Here is a 9,232-nt window from a genome sequence, read left to right on the forward strand (position 1 = left end):
AACCTAATTTGATAGAGTGAGTAAGGACTGCCTTTCCAAGGAGGCAACATTTGTTAAGATCTAGAAGATGAGGAAGAATAAGCAAGCTGTGCAAAGAGCCAGGCAAAAAAGGGAACAATGTGTACAAAGACCCTGAAGAATTAAAAAACTCGATGAGTTAGAAAAACTCTGAGCAACAGAAATATAAGCCAAGCAACAAATGCAAGCCACAAAACTTATTTTAAAATTTCTAGTAGCTACATTTTAAAAAATAAAGTGAAATTATATCTTTTTATTTAACTCAATATATCCAAAATATTTTAACTGATAATGAATAGTTTAAATTCTTAATATTTCGTATTATTTCTTAAGTCTCTGAAAGCCAGTGTGTATTTTACACTTACAACACATGTCAGGTTGGATTAGCCACATTTCAAGTGCTCAACAGTCACATGTGGCTAGTGACCTCCATATTGAAAAGCACAGGTTAGCAAAACTAAGAAGAGGCCATTATGCTAAACCTTAGTAGGTAAGGGCAAGTGTAAAAGAGAGGAAACTGAAAAAGCTGACAGGAGTCCAATCATGAAGGGTCTTACAAGAAAGGAATTTGAAATCTATTTGTAGTACAACTGGAAGCCACTCAGGGTTTTAAACATGGAATAATATCATCCTTCTGTTTTATGCAGCCCTGGTAGGGCAGTGGTTAAGAACTCAGCTGCTAACCAAAAGGTCAGAAGTTCGAATCCACCAGCCACTCCTTGGAAACCCTATGAGGCAGTTCTACTCTGTCCTATAGGGTCGCTACGAGTCGGAATCAACTCGATGGCAATGGGGTTTTTTTTTTTTTTTCTGTCTTATAGAAACATGATCTTTTCTATTTTCTACTCTCCTGTATAAACAATAGAGTGTAGGAAAGCAATAGCAGAAATAGGGAGACTAGATAGGAGACTGTATAGAAATACAAAAAACACCAAACCCACTGCCACTGAGTCAATTCTGACTCACAGTAACCCCACAAGGTTTCCAAGACTGTAAATCTCTACGGAAGCAGACTGCTACATCTTTCTTCTGTAAAGCCACTGGTGGTTTCAAACCACCAACCTTTCAGTTACCAGTCAATCGCTTTAACCACTGCACCAGCAGGCTGAGGATAGCGTGGGAGCAGCAGACAAAGAAATTCAGATTTGTCTAAGATAGTATTCTACCACGCGTCTGTCAGTTTGTCATACTGTGGTGGTTTGCGTGTTGCTGTGATGCTGGAAGCTATGCCACCAGTATTTCAAATGCCAACAGGGTCACTTATGGTCGAGAGGTTTCAGCAGAGCTTCCAGACTAACAGACTAGGAAGGACCTGGTGGTCTACTTCAGAAAAAACTGGCCATTGAAAACCTTATGAATAGCAGCGGAACACTGTCTGATACAGTGCTGGAAGATGAGCCTCTCAAGTTGGAAGGCATCAAAAATACAACTGGGGAAAGGCTGCCTCCTCAAAGTACAGTCAACCTTAATGACATGGATAGAGTAAAGCTTTCGGGACCTTCGTTTGCTGAAGCGAAACAACTCAAAATGAGAAGAAACAGCTGCAAACATCCATTAATAATCAGAATGCGGAATGTATGAGGTTAGGAAAATTGGAAGTCATCAAAAATGAAATGAAATGCATAAAGATCGACATCCTAGGCACCAGTGAGCTGAAATGGACTGGTATTGGCCATTTTGAATCAGATAATCATATGGTCTACTATGCCAGGAATAATAAATTGAAGAGAAATGGCATTGCAATCATTACCAAAAAAAACCACTTCAAGATCTATCCTGAAGTACAATGCTGTCAGTGATAGGATAATATCCATATGCCTACAAGGAAGAGCAGTTAATACAACTATTATTCAAATTTACATATCAACCACTAAGACCACAGATGAGGACAGTGAAGATTTTTACCAGCTTCCGCATCTGAAATTAATCAAATGTGAAATCAAGATGTGTTGATGATTACCGGTGACTGGAATGAGAACGCTGGAAACAAAGAGGAAGGCTGTGTAATAGGAAAACATGGCCTTGATGATAGAAATGATGCCAGAGATAACATAATAGAATTTTGCAAGACCAAAGACTTATTCACTGCAAATACCTTTTTTCAACAACACAAACAGCGACTATACACGTGGACCTCACCAGATGGAAAACACAGGAATCAAATCGACTACATCTGTGGAAAGAGATGATGGAAAAGTTCAATATCATCAGTCAGAACAAGGCCAGGGGCTGACTGTGGAACAGACCATCAATTGCTCATGTGCAAATTAAAAGTGAAGCTGAAGAAAATTAAAATAAGTCCACAAAAACCAAAGTATGACCTTGAGTATATCCCACCTGGATTTGGAGACCATCTCAAGAATAGATTTGATGCACTGAACACTAATGACCGAAGACCAGACAAGCTGTGAGATGACATCAAGGACATCATCAATGAAGAAAGCAAAAGGTCATTAAAAAGACAGGAAATTAAGAAAAGACAAAAATGGATTGTCAGAAGAGACTCTGAAAGCTGCTCTTTGATGTAGAGTAGCTCAAGCAAATGGAAGAAATGATGAAGTAAAAAAGCTCAAAAGAAGATTTCAAAGAGCAGCTCAAGAAGACAAAGTAAAGTATTACAATGAAACGTGCAAAGACCTGGAGTTAGAAAACCAAAAGGGAAGGATACACTTGGCATTTCTCAAGCTGAAAGAACTAAAGAAAAAAATTAAAGTCTTGAGTTGCAATTTGAAGGATTCTATGGACAAAATATTGAAAGACACAGGAAGCATGAAAAGAAGGTGGAAAGAATATACACAGTCACTATCAAAAAGAACTGGCCAATGTTGAACCATTTCAGAAGTAGCATATGATCAAAAACCAATGGTACTGAAGGAAGAAGTCCAAGCTACACTGAAGACACTGGTGGAAAAACAAGGCTCCAGGAATTACAGAATACCAATTAAGATGTTTCAACAAACAAATATAGCACTGGAGGTCTATGCCAAGAAATATGGAAGAAAAGGCAGGGCCAAGATGGCGGAGTAGTCAAACAGCTTCCTATATCCCTCTTACAACAAAGACGTGGAAAAACAAGTGATTTGACTGTATATGAATATCTAGGAGCCCTGAACAAGGCAAAGTTGAGGAAACAGACTGAGTGGCAGGGGGAGGGAGATGGTTCTGAAGAAACAAGAAGTCCCGGACCGGACTCAGCTCCAGCTCTTCACCCCCGACTGGCTCCGAGGTACACAGTGAAGCAGGCACAGAGCTGTGCGCGTGCACTCGGGAGGCAGTTTCCACATCAAGAGAGATCCGGCATTAGAAATTCTGCTGGACACTCCGAACCAGTGAAAAGCAGCTCCCAAGTGGCTAAAGATAAGTACATGCATGCGGCCTTTCCCGGGGATTTACAAAAAAAAAAAAAAAAAAAAAAGCCCATTTGGGAAAAAAAACTCTCTCCCTTTTACCTCCTCCCTCCCAACTCTGCACTGGTCTGGCCTTCTGAAGTCTGAATCCACTGGGCCGGAAGTAGATCCCAAAAGGCGCCTTGACCATTCTCCTGGCCTTGGAAAGGGAACAAATAAGCTACTGGCTCCCCTAAGCCAGGAATCCAGGGAAGGGAAAGCTCCTTTGCTAGGTACAGGCATAAGGGGTCCACAGACTTTGAGTGCCTTACACCTCTATACAGACTTGTGGGGACCCATCTCAACAGCACTAGCCCTCACTACCACAGTACAACAGGGTCAACATCTGAAGTCTACCTTCAACTGTTTCAGCTGTGAAGTGGCAGATCTGTGACCCTCAACACAGCCCTGCCCTTTAAGCAGGCACCTTTACCAATCCACACCAGGGACTTGAGGACCAGTGGCTTCACCTACGCCACCTAGTCACCTGCTACGGGAGTCCAAGAATAAGTGGTGCCCTCGAGTCTTTACAGCCAACAGAGTGGGGTGCTCCTAGTCTGGCTATAAAATTCACCTACCTACTCTCCCTAGGGAATAGGGACACACTTTCCTTTCAGACTCTCAGGGGCAGCCGTCAGACCCCTGCCTGGCTCAGCGCATGACCTCCTCCTGCAGCCAGATACCGGTGTCTACACGAATTACCCATGCCTCTCTAAGACTGTAGGTGAGAGTGTGCACCACACACTTGGTGATCGACTACCTGGACACCTCAGCTGAACCTATACAGGAAAATTTAATGGACTCCTGTGTACACATACTTAGTTACAGAACTAAGTACCTGGCCGTTAGAGCTTCAAAGGCAAAATAATCAAACTAGCACACATGAGCAGCCTATTGGGGCATATCAAAACAAAACAAAATAAGAAGTTAAGACACACTAAACAAATATAAAATAAAATTATAATAACTTATTGATAGCTTAGAAACAACAGTCAATATCAAATCACATAAAGAGATAGTCCATGATGGCTTCAGCAAGCTCCCCCCCACCAAAAAAAATCAATAAATTCGCTGGAGAAAGAGAATTTCTTGGAATTACCAGAAGCAGAATACAAAAGATTAATATACAGAACTCTTCTAGAAATCAGAAAGGAAATTCGTCAAAATGTAGAAACTTCCAAAGAACACACAGATAAGGTAGTAGTGGAACTTAAAAAAGTTATTCAAGAACATAATGACAAATTTAATAGGCTGCAAGAATCCATAGAGAGAGCAATCAGAAATCCAGAAGAATAACAATAAAATTTCAGAATTAGATAACTCAATAGAAAGTCATAATAACAGAATTGAGGCAGAAGAAGTTAGAATTAATGACACTGAAGATAAAGCACTTGATGCAAACTTATTTGAGGAAAAATTAGATAAAAGAATTAAAAAGAAAGAAGAAACTCTAAGAGTTATGTGGGACTTTATCAACAGAAATAACCTATGAGTGATTGGAGTACCAGAACAGGAAGGGATAACAGAAAATACAGAGAAAATTGTTGAAGATTTGTTGACAGAAAACTGCCCTGATATCATGAAAGATGAGAAGATATCTATCCAAGATGCTCATCAAAACCCACATAAGATAGATGCCAAAAGAAAATCACTATGACATATTACAATCAAACTTACCAAAACCAAAGATAAAAGAGAATTTTAAGAGTGACTAAGGATAAAAGAAAAGTCATCTACAAAAGAGTCAATTAGAATACGCTCGGACTACTCAGCAGAAACCATGCAGGCAAGAAGGCAATGGGGTGACATATATAGAGCCTTGAAGGAAAACAACTGCCAGTCAAGAATTATATATCCAGCAAAACTGTCTCCCAAATAGGATGGTGAAATTAGGGCATTTCCAGATAAACAGAAATTTAGGGAATTTGCAAAAACCAAACCAAAATTATAAGAAATACTAAAGGGAGTCCTACAGTTAGATAATCAATAACATCAGATAACAAGGCAAGACTAGAACACAGGACACAGCAACCAGATATTGAATCAAATAGGAAAATTGAAAATACATCAAAGCTAAAACACTGAAAATAGGGAAACAGAAATACCAATATGTAAAAAAGGACAACATTAAAACAAAAAAGAGGTACTTAAAAAATGCAGCCATTGATTTTTCATATGGAGGGGAAGTCAAGGCGATATAAAGAAATAAAAGAGTGGTATAAACTTAGATAAATAGGAGTAACTATTAAAGCAACCACAAAGAAAACTAACAATCTTACACATCAAAATAAAAAACTAGAAAAATATAAACACCCAGCAAACACAAAATCTACAACAATGAAAAACAATGCATAAAGAAAAACGACTCAGCACAGAAAATTAAGGGGAACAAAGAAACCGTGAGCAACACACAAAAAGAAACATCAGGAAGACAGTGCTAAACTCATACCTATCAATAATTACGCTGAATGTAAACGGACTTAATGCACCAGTAAAGAGACAGAGACTGGCAGACTGGATAAAAACGCATGATCCGTCTATATGCTGCCTACAAGAGACGTACCTTAGACTTAAAGACACAAACAAGCTAAAACTCAAAGGATGGAAAAAAATATATCAAGCAAACAACAGTCAAAAAACAGCAGGAGTGGCAATATTAATCTCTGACAAAATAGACTTTCAAGTAAAATCCACCACAAAAGATAAGGGCACTATATAATGATTAAAGGGTCAGTACACCAAGACAACATAACCGTAATAAATATTTACACACCCAACGACAGTCCTCCAAAATACATAAACTCCAACAACACTGAAAATAGAGATAGACAGCTCTACAATAGAAGTAGGAGACTTCAACACGCCACTTTGGTGAAGGACAGAACATCCAGAAAAAAGCTCAACAAAGACATGGAAGAGTTAAATGCTACAATCAACTGACTTGATCTCATAGACATTTATCGAACACTGCACCCAACAGCAGCCAAGTATACTTTCTTTTCCAACACACATGGAACATTACACAGAATAGACCACGTATTAGGCCATAAAGCAAGCCTTAACAGAATCCAAAACATTGAAATATTACAAAACATCTTTTCTGACCATAAAACCATAAAACTGGAAATCAACTACACAAAAACCAAGGAAAAAAAAATCAAACAGATGGAAACTGAACAACACCTTGCTCAAAAACTACTGGGTTATAGAATAAATTAAGGATGGAATAAATAAATTCATAGAATCAAACAAGAATGAAAACACATCCTACCAGAACCTCTGGGACACAGCAAAAGCAGTGCTCAGAGATCAGTTTATAGCAACAAATGCACACATCCAAAAGAAGAAAGGGCCATAATCAAAACTTTACCCTACAACTGGAACAAGTAGAAAGACAGCAGCAAAAGAAGTCCACAGGAGCCAGAAGGAAGGAAATAATAAGAATTAGAGCAGAACTGAACGAAAGAGAGAATAGAAAAATAATTGAAAGAGTTAACAAGACCAAAAGCTGGTTCTTTGAAAAGATCAAAAAAATTGATAAACCATTGGCCAAACTGACAAAAGAAAAATAGGAGAGGAAACAGGTAACCCATATAAGAAATGAAATAGGTGATATCACAACAGACCCAAAAAAATTAAAACAATCATAATAGATTACTATGAAAAATTGTGCTCTAACAAATTTGAAAACCTAGAGGAAATGGACAAATTTCTAGAAACTCACTACCTACCTAAACTAACACAAACACAGGTAGAACAACTAAATAAACCCATAACAAAAGAAGACATTGAAAAGGTTATTTAAAAACTGCCAAACGAAAAAAGACCTGGCCCGGATAGCTTAACTGGAGAATTCTACCAAACTTTCAGAGAAAAGGTAACACCACTTCTACTAAAGGTATTTCAGAGCAAAGAAAAGAATACTCCCAAACTCATTCTGTGAAGCCAGCACAACTCTGATACCAAACCCAGGTAAAGACACCACAAAAAAAGAAAATTACAGATCAATATCCCTCATGAACATTGATGCAAAAATCCTCAGCAACATATCAAAAAAGTAATTCATCATGATCAAGTGGGATTTATACCAGGTATGCAAGGATGGTTCAACATTAGAAAAACAATCAATGTAATCGGTCACATAAATAAAACTAAAGACAAAAACCACATAATCTTATCAATAGATGCAAAAAAGGCATTTGACAAAGTCCAACACCCATTCATGATAAAAACTCTCAATAAAATAGGAATAGAATGGAAATTATTCAATATAATTAAAGGCATTTATACAAAGCCAACAGCCAACACCATGCTAAGTGGAGAGACTTCGAAAGCATTCCCCTTGAGAACGGGAACCAGACAAGGATGCCCTCTATCACCACTCTTATTCAACACTGTGCTGGAGGTCCTAGCCAGGGCAATTAGGCTAGAAAAAGAACTAAAGGGCATCCAAACTGGTAGGGAAGAGGACAAAGTATCTCCTTTTGCAGATGATATGATCTTACACACAGAAAACCCCAAAGAATCAACAAGAAAACTACTGGAACTAATAGAAGATTTCAGCAAAGTATCAGGATACAAGATGAAGACAAAAATCAGTTGGATTCCTGTACACCAACAAAGAGAACTTCCAAGAGGAAATCACCAAATCAATACTGTTTACAATAGCCCCCAAGAAGATAAAATACTTAGGAATAAATCTAACCAGGGACATAAAGGATCTATACGGAGAAAACTACAAGACACTACTGCAAGAAACTAAAAGACACCCACATAAGTGGAAAAATACACCTCACACATGGATAGGTACACTCAACATAGCGAAAATGTCAATTCTACCCAAAGCAATCTACAGATACAATGCAATTCCGATCCAAATTCCACCAGCATTTTTTAATGAGATCGAGAAACAAATCACCAACTTCATATGGAAAGGGAAAAGGCCCCGAATAAATAAAGCATTACTCAAGAAGAACAACAAAGTGGGAGGCCTTACACTACCTGACATTAGGACCTATTATACTGCCACAGTAGTCAAAACAGCCTGGTACTGGTACAACAACAGATACATAAACCAATGGAACAGAGTTGAGAATCCAGATATAAGGTCATCCACCTATGGGTAGCTAATATCTGACAAAGGCCCAAAGTCAATTGATTGGGGAAAAGACAGTCTCTTTAACAAATGGTGCTGGCATAAATGGATATCCATCTGCAAAACACTGGAACAAGACCCATACCTCACACCATGCATAAAAACTAACTCAAAATGGATCAAAGACTTAAATATAAAATCGAAAACGATAAAGATCATTAAAGAAAAAATAGGGACACAATGCTAGGAGCCCTAATACATGGCATAAATACAATACGAACCATAAGTAACAATGCACAAGCACCAGAAGAGAGATTAGGTAACTGGGAGCTCCTAAAAATCAAACACTTATGCTCATCCAAAGACTTTACCAGAAGAGTAAAAAGACAACCTACAGACTGGGAAAAAAATTTTAGCTACGAAAAATCCAATCAGTGTCTAATCTCTAAAATCTACAAGATACTGCAAAACCTCAACAACAAAAAGATGAATAACCCACTTAAAAAATGGGCAAAGGATATGAACAGGCACTTCACCAAAGAAGATATTCAGACAGCTAACAGACACATGAAGAAATGCCCATGCAGAAAACTAGAAATAGACATACCATTCGATCCAGCAATCCCACTCCTAGGGATATATCCTAGAGAAACAAGACTCGTCACTCGAATAGACATATGCACACCTATGTTCATGGCAGCATTGTTCACAATAGCAAAACGATGGAAACAAC

At 38.3% G+C, this 9,232-nt stretch overlaps 1 protein-coding gene across 2 annotated transcripts in view; it reads right to left on the reverse strand.

Annotated features, from left to right (window-relative positions):
• The window catches only part of EVI5 (ecotropic viral integration site 5), a 286,322-nt gene that overhangs the window by 219,580 nt on the left and 57,510 nt on the right, over positions 1–9,232 (reverse strand). The window lies entirely within an intron of this gene.

The sequence above is a fragment of the Trichechus manatus genome, unplaced genomic scaffold (assembly GCF_000243295.1).
Source record: "Trichechus manatus latirostris isolate Lorelei unplaced genomic scaffold, TriManLat1.0 scaffold00058, whole genome shotgun sequence".
NCBI lineage: Eukaryota > Metazoa > Chordata > Mammalia > Sirenia > Trichechidae > Trichechus > Trichechus manatus.